Source organism: Hypanus sabinus, chromosome 21, assembly GCF_030144855.1.
Source record: "Hypanus sabinus isolate sHypSab1 chromosome 21, sHypSab1.hap1, whole genome shotgun sequence".
NCBI classification, from domain to species: Eukaryota; Metazoa; Chordata; class Chondrichthyes; order Myliobatiformes; family Dasyatidae; genus Hypanus; species Hypanus sabinus.
Window position 1 is genome coordinate 43,740,765 of NC_082726.1, and position 22,447 is coordinate 43,763,211.

The following is a 22,447-nucleotide window of genomic DNA, read 5'->3' on the forward strand; positions in this document are numbered from 1 at the left end:
GAAAAGGTTTGCATAGAGAAGTACATCTGATGGCTCTGGGCCTGTACTTGGAAGTCAGAAGGGTAAGGGGTTTCCTTGAAACCTGCCGAATAATTGAAAAGATAGAAAGAGTGGACATGGAGAATGCTTCCAGTAGTGAGAGTTGAGGACAACAGGGCACAGCCTCTGACTAAAATGGTCCCCTTAGATCAAGAGGAAAGGTAACAGGGGGTGGTGAATCTGTGCAATTCACTGCCACAAATGTCTCTGGATGTTGATAGGCTCTTGATTAGTATGGTTGGCAAAAGTTACTGTGAGAAGATAGGTAAATGGGGTTGGCTGGGTGAGGAGTAAAACTCAGCTATGATTGATTTGCAAAGCACTCAGTGAGCCAAATGGCCTAATTCTGCTCCAATGCTTTATGAAAATGAAAAGATTGTTTGCAGTGAGGTAGCCTAAAAACCCTACTAGACTGCCACCACTGGGACTCGAACCCCAGACCACTGCGCTGCAGCAGGCGATGGAGCAGAGCCTGGATGGTTCCCAGCGTCAGACTCTGGCTTGGCCTGAATGCCTGCTGATTTTTGCACCCAGTGTCCTCAGTGGCCGGAGCTACCTGCGTCTGCTGAGGCTGCCACTGCCTGTACTGAGAGAGTGACTCCACAAATCCTGGGAACAAGATTCGAGATCTTGGTCCAGAAGAGTGCACTATTAGGAACAGCAAGGATACTGTGCCTAACCCTCAAGCTCTCAGTAGAGGAGCTGAGATTGAGGGAAAAATACAGTACTCACCACCCATAAGGTGTGTACTTGCACATTTCTTCGGTTAAAGAATCCTAAGTCACAAGTTCACCAGCTCTTGTCATCTGCTTCAGTGTTAACCATTGGAACACTAACGAGGCGATCACTGTCAATGTCAGTGGGGAAGAGCTCAAGGAAAAACTATGAAATGCACATCCTCAAAAGTTTAGTACAGTAAGGAATTTGACAACTTTATCCAAAAACACTTGCCCTGTCATCTCAAGCAAACAAGTTAACCAATAATCCAAATTTCAGAGTTACTCGAAAATGTTGATAATCTGCTGCATTATCCAATGTTAAAAGTTATTCCTACTTGTGGAAATCAGCAACTCAAAATTTTGCAAATATGTATCTGAGAAACTCATGTTCCAGCTTTTTAAAAAGATTACAATAGAAGTTTTGATGAAGACTACAAATGGGCCTTCACTAAGGACTGTCAAAAAGGAATACCAAAAGTCAAGGGAAAAGTTTTAAGCCAATGACAAGCTACAGGGTGGACCTACATGTCCCCAATTAAGATTACCTCACTCTCAATGAATAAACTTACTACTCCAAGTAGAAAATTCTTACACCTGTTTGCAGAGCTGCAGCTGACAGAGTTCCAAAATAATCTCAAACTTCCAAATTATCCAATAACCTAGAATAAGTTTGTCATGAAACCTCTCAGAGAGAACATCATCATATTTCAAACTCAATATTCAGTTGAATGATCCAGAGAGAACATTAGTGTTCCCCTAGTATTCACAAGTTCTACTTTGACCTTGACATTTCTATTTCTGAATAACTCCATAGTTTTGCATAACAAGTATAGACTGAGCTCTGAAAAAAGATTTCACAGCTATGCAAAAAGATAACGAAACAGTAATAATATGGTATACCTGAAACCAAAAACGTTATCATTGCAGCATTTTAAAATCAATTTCATCCAAAAGTCTAGATTACTAAATTGGGATCACTGATAGAAAACAAAGGGAAGCATTCAGAAGCTTGATCAGTCCCATTCACTTGTCACAGCTCAATAGCCTTGGATACTCAACAAAAATGGTGATCCATCTTTATATGTCCAAATGCCATCAGTCCATCTTTATGGGAAGGAACTTCAAAAGCAACCTTCATTTTTTAAAAGTTCCTTTCTAGATAGCTAAGCTCTAATTTTTAATTATTACTTACTTTCATATATAAATTCCCCAAAAGGTTATGTGCCCACTGGATTTAATCATTTGTTAAATTAAAAAAAGATAGAAGAATACAAGTTTGTGTAATGTATACCTACAAATTAGTAATCCATGCTCTAATGCAATTTCATGTCTCACCACATACAGACACCAGTGACAGTAGGAACAGCAGAAACCATAACAATCAATAGAGAGAGCAGTTAGAGAAAGCTACTTGATGAGTGGGGGGGGGGGGGTACCCAGAAAGTAGACATTAGTGGAACTCAAAGTATAACAGTAAGAAAGTACCTCAGAACAACAAAAACATGAGTACGCCAACCACCTTCCAGCCTCCTAATTATTAAGATCGCGGCTGCTCTAGCCTTGGCTTCAATGCTCTCTCCTCAAGCATTTTAAGTTTCAACCTCAATAATTTCAGTGAATCACCCTCAACAACTCCTTGGGGTAGAAATTTTCAAAGAATCAGAATGCTCAAAAAATTCTTAGTTATCACCAAAAAGACGGCACTCTTATTCTGAAATCATGCCTAGATCTAAAATATCTCCACCAATGGACTCATCTGCTTTGAAATCTCAATATTAAATCATAAGATATAGGAGCAAAGTTAGGCCATCAAGCCCATCCGGTCTGCTGCAGCACTTCATCATGGCTAATTCAATTTTACCCTCAGCCCCAATCTCCTGCCTTCTCCCCATATCCCTTCATGCCCTGATTAATTAAGAATCTATCAACCTCTGCCTTAAATATACATAAAGACTTGACTTCCACAGCTGCCTGGTGCAAAGAATTCCAGATTCACCACTCTCTGGATGCATTCCTCATTTCCATTCTGTGTCCTCTGATCAGACTCACCCATTGTAGGTAACATCCTCTTCACATCCACTATATCAAGGCCATTTGATGATTTCAATGAGGTCACCCCTCATTCCACTGAAGTCTAATGAGTACAGATACAGAGTAATCAAACACTGTTCATATGACAAGCCATTCAATCCTGGAATCACTTTTGTGAACCTCCTTTGAACCGCCTCCAGTTTCAGCACATCCTTTCTAAGGGGCCCAAAACAGCTCACAATACTGCAAGTGAGGCCTCACTAGTGCTTCATAAATTCTCAACATTATATCCTTGCTTTTATATTCTAGTCCTCTTGAAATGAACCTAACATCGCATTTGTCTTCCTTCGGGGGTTTGCACAAGGACATTTGCACAAGCCCTGTTGCATCTCAGTTTTTTTTTGTACTTTCTCTCCATTTAGAAAATTGTCAACCCTTTCATTTCTTCTACTAAAGTGCATGACCATACACTTTCCGACATTGCATTCCATCTGCCATTTCTTTGCCCATTCTCTTCAGCAGTCCAAGTCCTTCTGTGGACTCTCACCTTCCTCAAAACCACCTGCCCCTCCATCTATCTTCATATCATCTGCAAACTTTGCATCAAAGCCATCAACTCCATCATTAAAAATTACTGACATGTAACACAAAAAGAACTGGTCCTAACACAGACCCCTGTGGAACATCACTCATCAGCAGCAGCCAACCAGAAAAGGCTCCCTTTATTCCCACTCTTTGCCTCCTGCCAATCAGCCACTTGTTTTATCCATGTTAGAATCTTTCCCGTAATATATTGGGCTCATAGTTTGTCTTAAGCAGCCTCGTGTGGCACTTTGTCAAAGGCCTTCTGAAAATCCAAGTACACAGCATACACTGACTCTCCTTTGTCTATTATACTTGTTATTTCTTTAATGAATTCCAACAAACTCGTCAGGCAAGATTTTCCCTTAAGGAAACCATTCAGATTATGGCCTATTTTATCATGTGCCTCCAAGTTTCCTGAGATCCTTAGTAATTGACTCCAACATCTGACCAACCACTGAAGTTAAATTAACTGGTCTACAATTTTCTATCTTCTGCCTCTCTCCCTTCTTGAAGAGTGGAGTGAAATATGCAATCTTCCAAACTTCCATAACCATTCCAGAACCTAGTGATTCTTGAAAGATCATTACTAATCTCTTCAGCCACCTCTTTCAGAACCCTAGAGAATACACCACCTGGTCCTGGTGACTTACCTACCTTCAGACCTTTCAGTTTCCCAAGTATCTTCTCCCTACTAAAGTTAACTTCAAACACTTCATGACCCATGACACCTGAAACTTCCACTCTACAGCTTGTATCTTCCTCAGTGACTAATGCAAAATATTTATTCAGTTTGTCCACCATTTCCTTGGCTCCCATTCCTACCCCTCTAGCATTGACACCTAGAGGACCAATATCCACTTTTGCTTCCCTTTTACATTTTGTATATCTGAAGGAACTTTTAGTATCTTCTTGAATATTACTGGCTAGCTCTCTTTCCTATTCCATCTTTACCTTCTTAATAACTTTTTTAGTTGCCTTCTACTGGTTTTTAAAAGCTCTCCAATCCTCTAATTTCCCACTAATTTTTGCTCTATTATATGCCATCTCTTTGACTTCTCTTGTTCACCATGGTTGTGTCACGTTGCCTTCAGAATACTTCTTTCTCTTTGGGATGTATATATCCTGTGCTTTCCGAATAAAGTTTATTATCACTATCTTATATGAGGCAAATATGTTTTGCAGCAGCAATACAAAGACAAAATAACTATAAATGACAAAATAAATAGTGCTAAAGAAATAATGCCATAGTATTTATACACAGTTCAAAAAGTAATTGCTGAGTATGGTTCTTCAGGTTCCTATACTTCCTCCCTATTGTAGTGGCATGTCCCAGATGGTGTGGACCCTTAATAAAGCATGTTTCGTAACCCTCTGTATATTTCTTCCCATGGATCCTAGAGAATCTTTCAATGCTCCCAAAAAAGGGATATTCATCCTTAAATACACAGACTAATATAGTAAGCACCACTCTAAATGTAGTGTAGCAAAAACCTGCAAGGTTGCAACAAAAACTTCCTACTTTTGTACTCCACATAACTTATACTGATTGATATTTTAAATGATTGTACAAGTAGACCATAAAGCCTGCATCACCAATAAACACATGGAATGTATCTTTATCCAAATTCCAGTGTGTTCACACATCCACAATGTTAAAAATAAATTTTGAAGAAACCACTGTCTTCACATCACTCTTTCCAAGCTGAATTTGGCGGGATGTCCGAAGATCTAGTTTCCCCAAGAATTAAGTGATTCAAGTCCAAAATTGTGGAACTGGGAGGAAAAAGTCTGGAGATGAAACAACATCTCAACATCTCCTCCTACCATTCCCTTTCAGGATACGCACATGCTAATGAAATATATTACACTTATAAAAATCATCAAGTCAAGCCTACTTGATTTCTCATAAACACGACTACTCATAAACTGCTTTTGGCCAAAGTTAGAGACTGAACAGCAATGCCACAAATATTTCTGGTGTGCAATTACAATTAAGTGCAGATTAATTCACTAAGCAATATACACACATCACCTTAATCTTTGCATGCTGAATTCAGTGAGATTTGGAAGAAACCTTTTCAATATTATTGTAATTTCTTGTATTCCACTTCAACAAAGTGAGAATGTATATAGCAATCAGCTGCACCTGCAATTACATATTTCTGATAATGCCTATGAAAATCAGAGTTCATGGACTCTGCTCATCACATGGTAACGAACTACACTTTATTTCACTGTTCCAAAGTCCTGCATAGTTCAATTGCAGACACTGAGATTTTAAAATTAATAACTCGACTCGAAGACAGTTAAAACAAATATTACACAACTTCTAAAATAGACTTTCGCTAAAGTACTCAGAGGGCATACGTCAATTGGAAAGTTGTCACCATCCACATTGGGTTGAGTATTAAAGAGTTACAGATAAGTAATGCAGGATGCAATGCAACCAGTTTAACATTACAGGTGTTCTAAAAGTCATCATACTCAATGACAAATAACTGACATGCGTCAAAATAATCAGCAGTGCTTGCTTAAAAGTTAATGGATGGGTGACACCATGTTAGGTCAGGAAGCCAGTGAAAGCTGTTGAAATTAGAATTTAGATACAAGTAGAGGTAAACCAAAAGCCATTTATTTCAAAAGAAAACTAGACAAATGTAGAGAAGGTAACTAACTGCATCTATACATTAATTCATAAAAGGCAACAATTAATGGAGGTACTTTATGATTTGCATGCTGCATCATTGTTCGGAAACTGCACTGGACAGGAATATTTTATAGTAGGGAGTCAGAAACATCACCATAATCAACCTCCCCACCATTAAGGACATAAATAAAGGAGTCAGTAAAAGGCCTGCAATATCATGGAGGTTTCCACCTACTCTGCTCATGGACTGTTTGTCCCATTCCCATCAGGGAGAAGGCATGTGGAAACTACACCAGGACCACCAGGCTCAAAAACAGTTATATTCTTCAAGCAACAAGGCTGATCAACGCCTCCACCAACTAATTCCACCACTACTTTATTACTTCCTGTCAGTCACCTATCATTACTTTATGGACATACGATTAATGCATAAAAGTTATCTTATGTATTTATATTTATTCTGCTTTTATATTATTATGTTTTTTATCTTTTGTGTTTTTTGTGCTGCATCAGATCTGCAGTAACAATTATTTTGTTCCTTCTCCTTGTGTACAGGAAATGACATTAAGCAATCTTGAATTCTGCCAAGGATAAAAAGTAAGTAGTAAAAGAAAGACTGTAATGCCACACAGCTTAGACAGAGCCACAGCTTCAGGTCAGAAAAGGTACACTCTTCAAAACAAGCCTGGAGGCACTGAAATAAACAGCAAGGTAGCATAATGCTGCAGAAGTCCCATATAGCCTAAGGTAGTAAGCAAGCTTTCCTCTTCCAGGGACAGGTTAAAACACATCAAGAAATTCAAGTCTGCACAAAAACATTTACAACATCAGGTATGCTCACAGGAAGTGATCAAAGTTGTTGAGCATTCACTGTTATGCATTCACTTCCCGACTTCATTCCAGTTTAGCAAGAAATGGGAATGGAAGATTTGTTTCAAGGGATACTGCAGCAGGCAATACTTGGAGGCACCCCAAATCAATGTGAATATTTCTTGTGTCAAAAGACTCTTGCAAATTTCTGCAGATGTACAGTGGAGAACATCCCGACTGGCTGTCATCAGCCTGGATTGGAAGCTGTGCAGGGTTATAAATTCAACAAGTTCCATCACGAGCACAACTCTCCCCACCATTGGCAACATCTTCAAAAGGCAATTCCTCAAGAAGGCTGTAGGCACATTAAAGACTCTCACTGTGCAAGGTATTCTCACTTTGCATATGGAGAATTGATACAGAAGCCTGAAGAAGCACAGCCCTATCTGAATATCCTCTATTTTTGTAACTTACGGTAACTGTATGTCCTTGCATGCTCCTACTGTTGCAAAACAAATTACACATCATATTAAACAGTGATAATCAGCCTGATTCTGAGATGTATCACAACATTCAAACACTCAGTAAAACAAAGCCAATTCTCATCATGATTCAACAACCAGTAATTTAATAACAAGAGAACTAATGCAACCAGCAGCACACATCCTTATACAAAATTGATGCATGTTAAACCAAAAACTTGCATTTCTGGAAGTAGTGCTTGCAATAATTGGTGGATTACTTCCACCTATGTTAAAAGTTTACGGATTCAAGTTCCTCCTCAGGGATACTTTCACCAGAAAATTGCTACAGTATAAGATGATGACTCACCATCAGTTCAAAAACAATTAGGGATGGGCAATAAATGCCAGCCTTGAGTTAATATAAAGTATTAATCATAGAACCTCATCCTGACTCTCCAAAGCTATATGGAATAGCACCTAGATAACCCTTGTTGTGGATATTCTCAGGCGAAAGCAAAAGGTAATATTTTGATGAAGCACTAATTAGTTCCCTCCAGAACCCCCACCAATATGTAATCCTCAAATAAAGTTGTAGTGATCACATTCCCAACTGGTAATCTCCGAAATCGTGCAAGACGCTGCTAAAATCCAGCCATTCTTTTATTGTAGCCGATGGTCTGAGGCAACAGCACATCACACAGTGAAGTGGATTAAACCCGCGAATGTTTCAGCTAGAGTCCTGACGTCTGGCCGATAATCAAGAAGATTCTGGGTTGGATTAGACAGTGGAGAAGCGTCAAAATACAGAGAAATGAGCGGAAGATCCGGTCGCTGTCCGATATGATTCACCAGCCATTTCAGACCCAAGCCTCGGCCCCAAGGCCGGCGAGACGGAGCTCCATAAACCCGGGGCCTTTTGCACCGATACCCTGGTCGGGCAGCATACAGGCCTCGGATCTGAGACACACCCCTGGGGCGATTCACCTCCAGCCCTGGTCCACCCACTGTCTGGGATAGGGTCCAGCCCAAGTGACTGACCCCCTGCTTCGGACCGATCCCCGGCTACCAGCCGCCTGCCTGTGCCCATTCGCCGTTAACGTCGGGCAGAGATCTGTGGCCACACACGGCTAACCTGAGCCCTAGTTTTGCGCTACTGCCGCCAGCGATGTGTTTAATCCTGGGGCATTCGGTGCCAAACACGCTGGAGCGCTAACCCCACAACTCCAGCCACTCCCCGGCCACTTACCGCCGGACCAAGGCCTCTCTCGGCGTCTCCCCAGTCGCTGCCACGTCCGTCTTTCGCACGCCACACGTAATGCTGACATAAGGACGCACACGGTACGTCATCGCACGCAATAAACTCCCGGATGCTACGCAGACGCATAAGCAAACCGAGGAGGTGTCTTCTGGTTCTTGATGCGGCGATTAATTCAGTGCCCAGGGGTCATCAGTTGAATCCTTTCCTCATCGATTGCTGTGCCCGTTTTGTTTGCGAGATACTCCGGATTGGGATGTCAATCACAACAGCCGCTTAGAGTACGAATCCAGGCCAAGAATCACCGCGTAGCGCCGAAAATTACTGAAGGAGCTGAAAGACCACGAGTAGGGGAAGTCCAGTCGGCCCCTGCATCCTGATCGCGACTTTCAGGAAGATAGGGCCCCATCTCAGCCTCAACACCACCCTTCCCAACACGGCCTTTAGTGTTTGTCAGGTTCCGTCACTGGCTCAAGGGGTTGGAAAAAGTCATTCTTCCTCGGTGCTCTCTTAAATAGGCGACCCCTTCTCATAAAGGTTTTAACTGGTATTCCTCCCCATAGCTGTTGCTTGACTGAATGGGTTCTTCCAGCCTTGTCTGTTTTTGACCCTTATACTGAAACGTTGCGTCGAATTCCAGGCTCCTGCACTAGGGGAAACATCACCCTGTCAGTAACCCTCATAATCTCGTGTAAATCAAAAACACAATGAAGTTGCTGGTGATTTGGAATAAAAACAGAAAACTAACAGGCATCATCTATGAAAAGGGAAATGGTGTTGATATGTGGGGTTGAAGACTTCATCAGAACTGCTGAGGACCCAGGTGGACCTGGAATTCTGGACATGGTAGAAACAGTCAACAGTCTGTTTTGAGGACTGCTGGCTGACGAAATGGGCACAGAGGTAAAGACAGCAGAAGAGCCTGGGGTCTTAATGGGCTTGGAATTGATTAAGATAAGATTGATACTGAGGACTTTGTTGAGGACTGACCATTTGAAATAATGAGGGGAACATCAGTAATGATAGTGGAAAGAGATGGGGTCAGAGGAAAATGCCTGGGAAGAAACAGAAAAATATTTCATTTCAAGAGCATCTGAAGAGAAGAAAGTTGAAAGTGTGTTGAATGTGAATATACCTGTGATGTACGATGGATTCAAATTGTAAAAGGGTGGAATTTCAAATCCGCATGGAATGAATATCTCTGCTGGAGATATTTAGGAAGGAAAGATGTTTTATGTTAAATGTTAATAATCTGCAAATGGAGGGGCTGGTAGTGTTGGGGAAGCAGAGTCTACAGAAGGATTTGGACTGATTAGGAAAATGGGCAAAGAAGTGGGAGATGGAATACAATGTAGGGATGTGTATGGTTGTGCATTTTGGTAGAAGGAATAAAGCAGTATTTTCCAAACATTTTTGGGTTCTTGTTCCCTTGGTTCCCACATCCCCAGTGTCTTCCTTTCCCTTTCTGGCCATTATATAAAAATGATAAACAATTTTAATTTATGAGGCACTGTGAAAGAAATTCAAAATAGTGACAAATGATTGCAAAAATTATTCAAATCTGTTTAAAGCTACAAATAAGATTATTTCTTTATTTTCATCCACAATTTTAGAGCATACATTAGTCCCAACTATTCACTACTTTCTTGCTTTTTCATCTTTCAATGCAATGGATGGGTTTCGTGAAATGATAGCAACTCCTCAACGTCAGGCTGAATGTCATCAGAAGGAGTCTCCAATTCCCACATTCAGTATTTTGCAATCTGAAAGAAGTTGGGTGACTGCACAGAAAATGTGCTCCATTAAATATGATGTTGGAAAGATAATAAAGAAAGACTTAATCTTTTTCCATAGTGCAGGAGAGTGTTCAGTGATTTCTTTCCGCAACCAAATGTCTTGATAATGACTTTTTAATCACATCTTTGAATCAGTCATTTTGTAGCGAGATCAGTTCTTCCTCCATCCTTCCTGTTAATTCCTCATTATTCGTGCTCAGGAATGGATTTTCAAAGGTTCATTTTTTCGTCAAAGTGTGCATGTACAATACAACTCATATCAGAGTTGTCTTCTCCAGAGGGTCATGAAATACTGAAAAACCATGGGTATTGTTGAAAGAAAAGACATCAACTCTCCCAACTCCGGCATGAAAAAGTAAAAGAAACAAAACTCGAAAACCCAACACCCCCCCCCCCCCAACACACACGCAAAAAGCTAACAGGTTGCCCGTGTGGAAAAGGTCAGGTGGAACACCAAACATTCCAAACTCCCTCCCTCGCAGAAAAGAAAATCGATAATAGCATTAAGACCTCAAATCTTTGACCTCCTCTCTCACACACAAAAGAACTAACAGATCGCCCACACAGAAAAACATCAGACCCCAAATCCACAACTCCTCTCATGAAAAGTATCATATTGACTACCCACCAATCAAGAAAGAAAACACTGAAAACTGAAGGAGACCAATATAAAGTACAGTCATGTACATCATAAACATCCTCCCATCAGCATCCAAGGGGAGCATCCACACAGGCTCAGTCCTTACATAAAGAGCAACTGCCACTGACCTGGCTACTGTCCACCATTGACCCTGCAGCCTCTGTTGAGAGCAACCACTGATTTCTGTATTTGCCTCAATGCTTAAATCTTCCCCAACGCTTCAAAATGGAGTCATTCATAACCCTGCAGCCATTTCTGGATTTTTCCATGCAGCAGCTCACATTCTCAGCAGAGTGCTAGATCACTTGATCAAATTCCGAACTGCACGTCACAGGCCCCAACAGTTTCTGTAACACAATCAAGACAAAAAGAACAAGCAGAAGACATAGAGAAAGTGAAATAATTGAAGAGTTTTGACTACCTGGAAAATGTCACCTGAGGAATTGTTCACTGCCACCATCTTGACCGGAAATGCTTTACCCAATTTTGTGTTTGGATGTAGAAAAAATCCTGAAAAACTGACATGTCTTTATGCAGTTCACACAGATGGGCACAGTATACAGTGGTGCTAGAAAGTTTGTGAACACTGTAGAATTCTCTCTATTTCTGCATAAATATGACCAAAAATATAAGATCTTCACTTAAGTCCTAAAGCTAAATAAAGAGAACTCAATTAAATAACACAAAAATTATACATGTTCATTTATTTATTGAGAAAAATAATCCATTATTACATGTAGTCATTGGAAAAAGTACATGAACTTGCTTTCAGTAGCTGATGTGATCTGCCCCCCCCCCCACCCCCATACAGCCAATAACTTCAACCAAACGTTTCTGGTAACTTGTTCAGTCCTGCACATCAGCTTGGAGGAATTTTAGACCATTCCTCCAAACAAATCTGTTTCAGTTCATCAATATTTCTAGGATACCTTGCATGAACAGCCCTCTACAGGTCATGCCACAGCATCTCAATTGGGTTAAGAGCTGGATTCTGACAGCCATTTCAAAACACAAATGTTCTTTTTAAACCATTCTGTTGCTGATTTACTCTTGTGTTTTGGATTATCGTCTCGGTGCATTATCCAACTTTTATTAAGATTCAGGTGATGGACCACTACCCTGACATTCTGTAAAATATGATAAAATTTTGAGTTCATTTTTTCCCTCAATGATTACAAGCTGTCCAGGCCATGAGGCAGCAAAGCAGCCCAAAACAATGATGCTCCTTCCTCCATGCTTCACAGTTGGGATGTGGTTTTGCTGTTGGTGTGCAGTGCCCTTTTTCCTCCAAAAATAGTGCGCATTTCTGCCAAAAAGTTCGACTTGTCTCATCAATTCACAGAATATTGTCCCAGAAGCATTGTGGAACATCCAGGTGGTCTTTGCAAATTTGAGACGTGCAGCAATGTTTTGTTTTTGAGAGCAATGGTGTCCTCCCATAAACACCATTCTTGTTCAGTGTTTTTGTGATAATGCACACATGAACAGAGACTTTATCAAGTTCTAGAGATTTCTGCAGTCTTTTGCTGTTACCCTTGGGTTCTTTTTCACCTCCTTCAGCATTAAGCATTTTGCTTTTTGTGTGATTGTTGCAGAATGCCCACTCCTAGGGAGAGTAGCAACGGTAGTGAATTTCCTACATTTGGAGACAACTTCTCTTACTGTGGACTGATGAACACTCAAGTCTTTAAAAATGCTTTCTTAGCCTTTTCTGTCTTATGCATCTCTTCAATTCTTCTTCTAAGGTCCTCTGAAAGTTGTTTTCATTAAGGCATGGTGCATATAAACAGATCGTTCTAGAGAAACATAGGCTCTGTCAATAACCAGAATTTGTGTGTCTTTTTTAAAGGGCAGAGCACCTCTACAACCCACATATCCAATCTCAGCTCATGGATTGGAACACCTAACTCCAAACAGCTTTGGTAGAAGGCATTACCCCAAAGGTTCACATACTTTTTTGAACCTAGACTGCGATTGTTAAAATGGTGTACTCAGTAATGATAAGAAGTATAATTGTTCTTTTATTGTGACTTAGATGAAGATCAGACCACATTTTATGAGTAATTAATGTGGAAAATCAGGTGATTACAAAGGGTTCACTAACTTTTTCTTGCAACTGTACTTGAATATCATCATGTTATCTTCCAACTCAGAGAGGCTCAGATATTAGAAAAGGTCACCATAGCCAATGTTGCACTAAAGTAGAGTTAACTTGTACAGAAATGTGGAGTTAACTTATCTGACTTTGAATGTTTCATAGTGTTTCCTTGTAATTGAAGATCAATTTAACTAAATTTGCAAATAATTCTGACAACTAAGTAACGTCATTCCTAATATTCTTGATTTGATTACTGAATGAAGCATTTGTGTCTGAACAGTTTTATCAAAATTTCAAAAACTGCATAAAAGTGTCTCAGACAGTTTCCTTTTGAGAGCCATCTGAATGCTGTGGATCAGCAAGAATTCAAGTTGTTCATCATTTTTAATAAACGCTCTTGAAATAGTCAAAAATAACAACTCTTGTACAATGCTTTCATCTTTTATAAAGTGAACACAGCCAAGAAGCAAAGATTTGTTGCCTAGTAAAGTTAACTCATCCAACTGCAGTGAAAATTCTATTATCCTAAGTATGTTGTACAATATGTCTTCCACATTTTCAGACATTTCATCTATTTATCTTTGAACAGAGTTGTCACTGAGAGGAATTGCTTTAATTATTTAGTGTTATGGAAAACTATACCGTACTGAGAACCTCCCTTACTGCTGGCAGAATCAGTTCTCCAATTGTATGGGACTTTCCAGATTTAGTACTGAGCAAAGTAAAGTTGTATGAAGCAAGCTAACCATCACTGTTTTATTGTGAAGTGTTGGCAAAAGAGTTTTGAAGTGTTTTCCATTTCTGAAAGTTTTCACAAAGTGACTGAAAATATACCAAGTTCTTGTTTCCTTTATCAGAATGTATTTTCTTCAAATATTCAAGGAGTTCGGGCAGTTTCATTGCCTCATTTTTTCATCAAAGACACATTGGCTGCTGTTTGTTGCTTGGTACCAGTATAAATCTATCTTTCAGATACTCCACACAAGCTTGTCTACAATTCTTTTTCAGCTGGTCTGCTTCTGCCATTTTTGTTATGGTTGAATGACCATGGTCAATCACCTATTGCTTAAGTCCAACCTCAAGAGTTGCGATCAATAAAAGGGACAGTTACGACACCATCATAGCTCAGGCAAAAACTGATTCTCTGCCTGAAGGTACATAAAGTGGGGACATGAGCTAGAGAAATGCAGTCAAGACCTTTTTTCTATACTGTATCATTGAATGCCATACCCAAATTCACAATAATTGTGTTATTGTGTGATTAGAGTATCGGAATCATGCTAGCTAACACTGTACTACACTAGTGAGTGGTAATAATGCAAAGACTAGGCCCAGAAATAACACAGTTTCTACAGTCCAGTTTTCTTATGAGATGCCAAACACAGAAAAGTCATATTGCTTTTCAACAACAACAACATGCTTCCAGCAAAGACTAAGAGAACTTAGATTTTTGGTTATACTGTGTCATTTAACTCTCTTTCTGTTTTCTCTTCACCAAAAAAAACAGTTTCTTATAGGATTTCAGGCATATCACAATAGGATCTTAATCTGGGTAAGGATCCTCCCGTTTTAACTTTTGCCTCCCCATTCTAAATGAGTAAGTGAACTTGAAGCAGATAAATGTATCTCTCTATGGCTCTTCCAGTTACCTTCTCTAAGTGTTGGTTTTGATCAGAAAGTTTTTTTCTTTTTTCTTGCTTTCACTCTCAGTTTGAGCTGCCCAGTTCTTCTTTTCTCTCTGTCTTTTTTTTTTGTTTTGGGTTATTTTGTGTATACTATAATTATAAAAGCTTCTTTATCTTCTTTCTTCTGATTATGGATAAGAGAAGAATCAATTATCTTTTTCTTTATTATATACTATTAGATTAATACTATGCATGATATTGATAATGTTTATTTTTACCTTTTATAAATATTGTTATTGATATAGATATTTGAGAAAATTCTCCTCTTGTTTATATATATATATGTGTGTGTACTCTTTTATTTAACTAATAAAAAGATTGATAAAGAAAGATGAATGTATTTCATCTCAAACTGTAAATGATATCGCAATTTTGCCTACAACAATAGAGTTCTTACATCATCGAAGAGATCCAACCATACAGCCTGCTCTCAGTGTTACACTAAAGTGTCAACCTGGAGTTAAATCTTAAGAATGTGACAAATAATTTATTCCTACTCGAGTTACGTAAGTATGCTATGCATTATTTTGCCTGGGATTAGTTTTAATATGCAGCACATTTTAGGAAATATCAGACACCTTTAGCAACAAAAATGGTCAGATTAACAAAGGAATGAGTCCACAGGGGAAATGAACAGCTTGGCTTGCTGACAGTGATTGGTACTGGCTGATTAGGCACACTGCAGGAAAAGCGAGCAATTAATTTGGGAACTAATTGACTGACATGAGGGAGGGCTTTGTTTGTGGTGCCATGCTGTCCTGAGAGAGAAACAAACTGGACAATCCACTCTTTCACCATTTGATTTGAAATCACATGTTTTGTGTGTAATATCTAAACAATTTACTGAAGGAACAGTAAAATAAAATCAGAGTCTTAATGCTAGAAATATAACTTTTAATTCACACTTTCACAGCAAATGCCTCTTCTGATTAAATTTATTTTAAAATGTCAACATATTTGATCTCAGAAACTGAGTTATGAAATGATCAACTTGAATGTCAGTAAATAGGATATTAGTAAACACAACCCTGTCTGAAGTTCCTATTAATTTATAAGCAGTTCTTTATTTCAGACCAGTCTCCATTGGTTTCACTCCAGAAGGTATAAAAGAACTGTTCAAAAGAACAAGTCATTTAACCAACTTTGAGTTAATCCAATCTATTTAATAGGAAGCAGGTTACACAAGTTGGGACTGGAATCTCTGGTTCAGTGATGGTACTCCTGCCTCCTAGGCTAAGCCTGGAGCTTTTGCTTGGAATTCTCAGAAAGAATCAAGGCAAGTTGGTCTGTGTGGCATTTCAAAACACATTGGACAAACCAATTCACCACCATAATGGATCACTTATAATACTCTATGTCCAAAGTCACAAATACAAAATGCTGGAAGAACTCAGCAGATCAGGTTTCTGGATTTCCAGCACCCACAGAATCTCTTGTGTTTGCTCCATGTCAACTTATTAATCAGCCAGAAATATATTTTTCCATTATACATTGTTCTCCCCAATGGAAAATTCAGACACTCAGGAAATCAAAGAAGATTTAGAAGGTGATAAAAGATGAGATTCAAGAGTAGACTAGAATGTTTTGTAGATTGGGACAATAGAAGTAAGTCAAAGAAAATCTCAAAAAAAAATCCTTGTTGGGAGGAGGAGTTGGACTGGTAGTATCTGAGTTAAATTGAAATGTAGGGCTGCAAATCTAAAAAGAAATGATCAAGAATTACAGACCTGGTTGAAAGTTGTTTTCAGGATGGGGATCAAGTAGAACTTGACAAGACGTTTTGGGGAAAAAAGGTGGGATTCTTGATTTGAAAACACCAGAAATTAACATTTTCATCAACCACACTTCCTCTTTCATGGACTCCCCTGCATGGAATATGAGGTTCAGTAACATTATTCTTTGTACTGAGAAAGGTCAGAAAAATCTTGCTGCGACAGACCCTGTGGTGATTACGCCAGATATATATCAGGAAATTCCAGGCTACTCTAGTTTAGATGGCGGGACTTGGAGATAATGGTATTTTCACAGCATCGCAGCTGTTCTTCTTGATGCTTCTTGTGAAGAATACACAAATAAGGAATTTTATATGTATTGAGCATTGTGGAATTTCTCTGCTAAGCAGAGTTGCAAAACTCAATACTTACAACTCAAGAAAATTTGCCAAGAAAATACAAGCACATACCATATATTTAAGCATGTAATCTCAATTTAACTTTCAGTGCAGAAATGAGGGAGTTCTGCACTTTGCTATTTTTTAATTGTTAAATAAAGAACAGTGGTGGAACTGCTGACTCTCAGCTCCTGTGGAAGTTGTGGTAAGGCAAGTGTTAAAGACAACATTCAGACAAATGTGACCACAATGGTGTGTTGCCAAACCCAGACAAGGCAGACCTTTCAAGTGAGACTTCTTATTGAAGACAGATAGGTGAGAATGATTCCTCTGCTGGTGGTTGATCTGGTCGCTTGTGGATTTTGAGATGACTGAAGAAGCCGATCCATGATCCACAAGTCCTATTGCAGTGTTGGCAGGTGTAGGTCATTGAAGTGGTGGTGGATGTAGCTGGTTGGCCCTTTCCCAGTCTCTCCTTACATTGAGGCCGATTATCCTTCAAACCATGCAGTCCCCTCATAGACAGTCCTTCTCCAGCTTTTTCTATTCTGTGCTAATTTCTCCTTTCCTTTCAGATTGATGTGGCACTTCCTCAGGTAGGTCTTGATATCGTCTTTGAACTAATTTTTTGGCCCTCCAGGAATGCGATTTGCATCCGTGAGTTGGCTGAACAGGAATTGTTAAGGGAAGATGGAGTCAGGCATACGGATGATGTGGCTGACCCATCGCAATTGGTGTTCAATCACGATTGTGGTTATGGAGTTAATTTTAGAATCCTCCAGGATGCTGGAGTTAGTATGCCCGTTCTTCCAGCTAACTCTTAGAATCTTTTGGAGGCTTCTTTGATGGTAAGTTTCTAGAGATTTTATGTACACATAGCAAGAAGGGGAGGTCTATAGCTTTATAGACTAGAAGCTTAGTGGTGGTCTTGATATCCCGATCTTCAAAAACCCTCTTTTTCACCTGACAAAAACTCCACTTGCACAGCCTATTCTGCAATTTATTTCAAGGCAGTGTTGGCTCTTGAAGAATGAAGGCTGTCAAGAAATGGGAAATGATTAGTGTTCTCCAGAGGGATGTTATTAGCTTGGATGTTTGGAGGTGTAGGAGCTAGATCTGAAGCAGGTTGGTGCAGGGCTTGGGTTTTCTTGACTCTGTAAATTGCTCTGCCCTTTGGTAGGTACTGTCCAAAATTGGGTGCCTGGAGAAATACCTCCTGCAGCTCTTAAACAATGATATGACAGTCATCAGCAACAGCAGCTTTGAAACAGCAATTTTTAAGGTTGAGACCAGGGTCAAACAGGGATGCATCATTGCCCCAACTCTGTTTGTCATTTTCATTGCAACCATTTTTCACCTCACAGGACAAGACCTCCACAAAGAGTCCAGATTCTCTATAGGACAGATGGGGTGGGGGTGGGGCTCTTTAGAATTAGAATATATTTAAATCTTACATCCATCCCACAACATGAGGGAGTAAAAATCTTTGTGTTATGACTTTGTTGCAGTGTACAGATATGTGAATTTATGTCTAATGGCTTGTAGAAAGAAGATGTCCCATAGCCTGTTGGTCCTGGCTTTAATGCTGCAACAGTGTTTTCCAGATGGAAGCAGCTGAAACAGTTTATGATTGGGGTTACTGGTGTCCCCACTAATCTTCCAGGCCTTCTTTCTTCATCTGCTGCTATAAATATCCTCAATCGAGGGAAGTTCACATCCACAGATGCGCTGGGCTGTCCATACCACTCTCTGCAGTGCCCAGTGATCAAGGTTGGTGCAGTTCATGTACCAGACTGTGATACAGCTAGTCAGGATACTCTCAATGGTGGCCCTGTAGAAGGTCTTGAGGAGTTCGACATGAACTTCTTCGGTCGCTTGAGGTGGAAGAGACGTTGTTGTGCTTTTTTTGCTACAAAGCTGGTGTGTACAGTCCTGGCAAGATCATCTGTGATATGTATACCAAGGATCTTGAAACTACTCACCCTCTCAAGTACAGACTCATTGATGTTGATTGGGCCGAGCCATTCTACAATCTACAATCAGCTCTTTTGTTTTTTGGACATTGAGGGAGAGGTTATTATCCTGAGGAGGATCTGCAATGCATAATGGATGCTTTTGCCAGCGCATTCAAGCTCCTGGAACTTGATCTGAACATAAAGAACATCCAAGTTCTAAGAACTGATATAGCAGTATTTAATCAACCTAGATTCTGGGTTCTAGGAAAACATCATTTCCCTTTTCACAGTAGTGGGTGCAGGAACAGTCAAGATAGGAATAATGGAAAGATGGGAAATACACCCAACACCTCAGGGACAATTGCTTTACTAACTTCAAAACAGCATCAGTTGTCAGCTTGAAGTTTTGATTGACTTTTAACAACACTATTGTGAACAGTGATTGATCTTGCCAGTGAGGAATTCAGAAGTATACAATTTATCAAATGGTCAATACCTGTAACTGTATAAAAATAGCATTTTCCTGTTCAGCCTTCGGAACTGTGTGTGTGTGTCAGGATTCATGCTGTTCTCCTTCTGTTCAAGTAAAATAAAAAAATGTGTTTGAGTCGTAAGAGTGCCTGTGTTCTAGGCCCAGTTATTTTAGCTATTTTATATTATTATCAGCGAATACACTCCCAGTATTCAGCCTTGATATGAAATAAGGGTGCTGCCCAGTGGAGTTCGCATATTCTCCCCATGACAGTGTAGGTTCCCACCAGATTCCCTTGTTTCTTTGCACATCCTGAAGACATGCTAGCCCATTAATTATCCTTTCCTGTGGGTGAGTGAACACGTGAGAAACTAAATTACAGGGGACCAGAGAATAAGGAGGTGGAAATGACTGATAGATTTGTCCTGTTGGGAGCTGGCATGGATCTGATGGTTTGAATGGCCTTCCTGTGTAATATAAGTACCCTTGGGCCCTGTCCGCCCTCACAGGAGAACATGCAGGATCCCAGTAAAACTATTACACAACAGATAACAAAGGGGTAATTGAGAAGCAAAAAAGCAAGCACTGCAGATAAAAGATATCTGAAATAAAATCAGGAAATGCTGGAGATGGTGGATGCAAGATGCTGGGGGAGCTCTGCGGGTCAGGCAGCGTCTGTGGAGGAAAATGAACAATCAACATTTCGGGTTGAGACCATTCATCAGGACTGATAAGGAATAGGGCAGAAGCCAAAATAGAAAGGTGCAGCACAAGCTACTAGGTAACTGACGAGTTCAGGTGAAAGAGCAAAGGTAGGTGGGTGGGGACTCTGAAAGCAGAATGATAATGAAAGGGCTGGAGATAATGAAAGTCCGTGGAGAAAGAAACAGCTTCAATTTATCAGAACCGTGAAGTGTGAGAATCTTATTAAAATAAATCGCTGTTATGTTCATATTGGCTGCTTCATTTCCCGTCGAGATCAGGAAAGCATGTCATTGGCTGCACGGTCGCATGGTCCTTGTTTTTCTAAGCATAATACCTCGTTAAGTAAAGGCTTCAGCCTAATTAAAAATGTTTTGCATAAACGTTGTGGAGGAATAATTTGCATGTTCGTATTTGCATAATAAATGTACTGTACTTCTGCGTTGCGAGATTCGGCACATTCAAAACTACAATTATACAGAATGTTAATCTTTACAACCTAAACCAAATTTTAATCAGAATCCAGACCACTCCCGAAACCACCAGAAACGGCTGTTGTCCTTTTACAATCCAGTTTTTGTATTAAGTCAAGTGTCCCGCAATATTTTCGCTGTCCAGACCCTGGGTACAATAATGACCAACGTGTACTTGATTTCGAACCCCAGCTATGTGTCTGTGGTGTTCTTAGTGGTGACAAATTAGTTAAAACCAGTAAGAGCCTCTTCGGCAGCCAACATTTTAACCCTGAACTCAAGCATTTGCATTTTCCTTATAGATAGCCACAGCAGCGCTGTGAGATTGACGCAACATGTGTTGAAATTTGGCCTTGAACCAAGAGCCCCTTATGTTTGTTGCAGCTTTGCTGGAGAGAGGAGACACGAGACTGGTGTCTCGCAGTGACCTCCCAGCGCCTGATCAGCCAGCTCGGACAAGATGTGAAAGATGGGTGAATCAGGGCCATGAAGACTTCCCAGGCACCCAGCGTTTGCTGAAGAGCGGGAGAGGTCATGGGGACCGGGGAAGAATTCCTCGTCACCCTTAGTGGTGGGGCGCCCTGGGGCTTCAGGCTACATGGAGGATCCCACCTAAACATGCCGCTTCGAGTCGCCAAGGTAGGACAGCGAGCCAGTATAATAACCCACCGCGGCCAGGGAGTCGCCGTTGCCAGAGAGAGTCACCACTGCCAAAGAGAGAGAGAGAGAGAGAGAACCCCATATTCAGAAAGAGATATGTACTCCAGAAAAGTCAGCGGGAGCGAAAGACCGCGCGCGAGAGAGAGTTAAAGCGACAATCTTACCCTCTAACTCGGGGTGATCAATATTCCAATAAATGGGAACGTCAATTCGCAGGGGAAGGAGAGAAAACGCCCATCAGTACAGAAAGAGATCCTTTCCAAAGGTACCCGCTCATAGAAAGAGGTACCCGACGGAGAGACCGTCAAACGCAGATCGATTAAGGAAGAGCCCCCAAACACTACACGAGTTGGGGTTGGGGTTGGGGTGGGGGTGGGGGGGGGGGAAGAGGGTCCCTGCTGCAGAGAGAGAGAGATCTTCTGCCAGGGAGGAAGACACTCACCATGAGGCCACCCCGTCAGAGACACTCTGATAATAAGAGACACCCTGGGTTTGCTCATATAAGAAAGCTACACACTCCCTTCCTCTCCCACCTTTCTGCTGTAAAGTGATTATGATAGTTTTGGGGACACGCACACACACATACACTTTAAAAATTATACCGTGGCCATGCCGAACCTGATTTTTACGCAGTTGGTTTAGAATTTGATTTCAAACTACGGGGCGGGTGGAGAATGTCAAAGGGGTAAGGTCAAACTAACTTTGAGCGGTGTCGTGTGCGAACCTCTGGGAGCTTTACAGGAGCCAAGCTCTAATTGGGATTTCGCTTGTATCATATTCTTTTACCCTGTTGCTAAAACTCAGCGCATGGAATCAATGGCATCCTCAGTTCCAACACATTTCCAGCATGACCACTTCAACCTGCAATATAAATATACATACAAAGCAAATTATATTATTTTCGATGTATTTTCGGTGAAAACCTTTTGCTGGCTATTAGAGATGTGCACGTAAAAGGCAACCCGCTAGTTCGGACGGAATCACTCCATAGACCAGCAAAGACAAACATCTTTTGCTGCAAAATGTTTGGAGGTCAGATGCCAAAGACAACCCTCCATGGGAGAGGGAGGGGAGGAGATCCTGAAGTTTTGTTTTAACTCTTGGCCTAGTCCCCATTCTGAAATAATACTGAACATAAATCCTATTTGTCGCTAAATACTTGTGCTGCATAAGAGATTACACTACAAAAGTACTCCATTGGCTGTAAGTTGAGTTGGGATACTCAGAGGCTCTGAAAGGCATGTTACAAATACACTTCTTCCTTTGGCTCATGTATATTCATAGTCTTTTCATATAGCTAGCACAG

At 40.5% G+C, this 22,447-nt stretch overlaps 1 protein-coding gene across 1 annotated transcript in view; it reads right to left on the minus strand.

Moving 5' to 3' along the window:
* Window positions 1-8,643, minus strand: part of LOC132378991 (protein transport protein Sec24C-like) — an 83,593-nt gene extending 74,950 nt beyond the window's left edge. The window contains exon 1 of the mRNA XM_059946417.1: window positions 8,542-8,643. The gene's annotated coding sequence lies outside the window, so the exon portion shown is untranslated. The remainder of the gene's footprint in view (window positions 1-8,541) is intronic.
* Window positions 8,644-22,447: the final 13,804 nt, after the last annotated feature.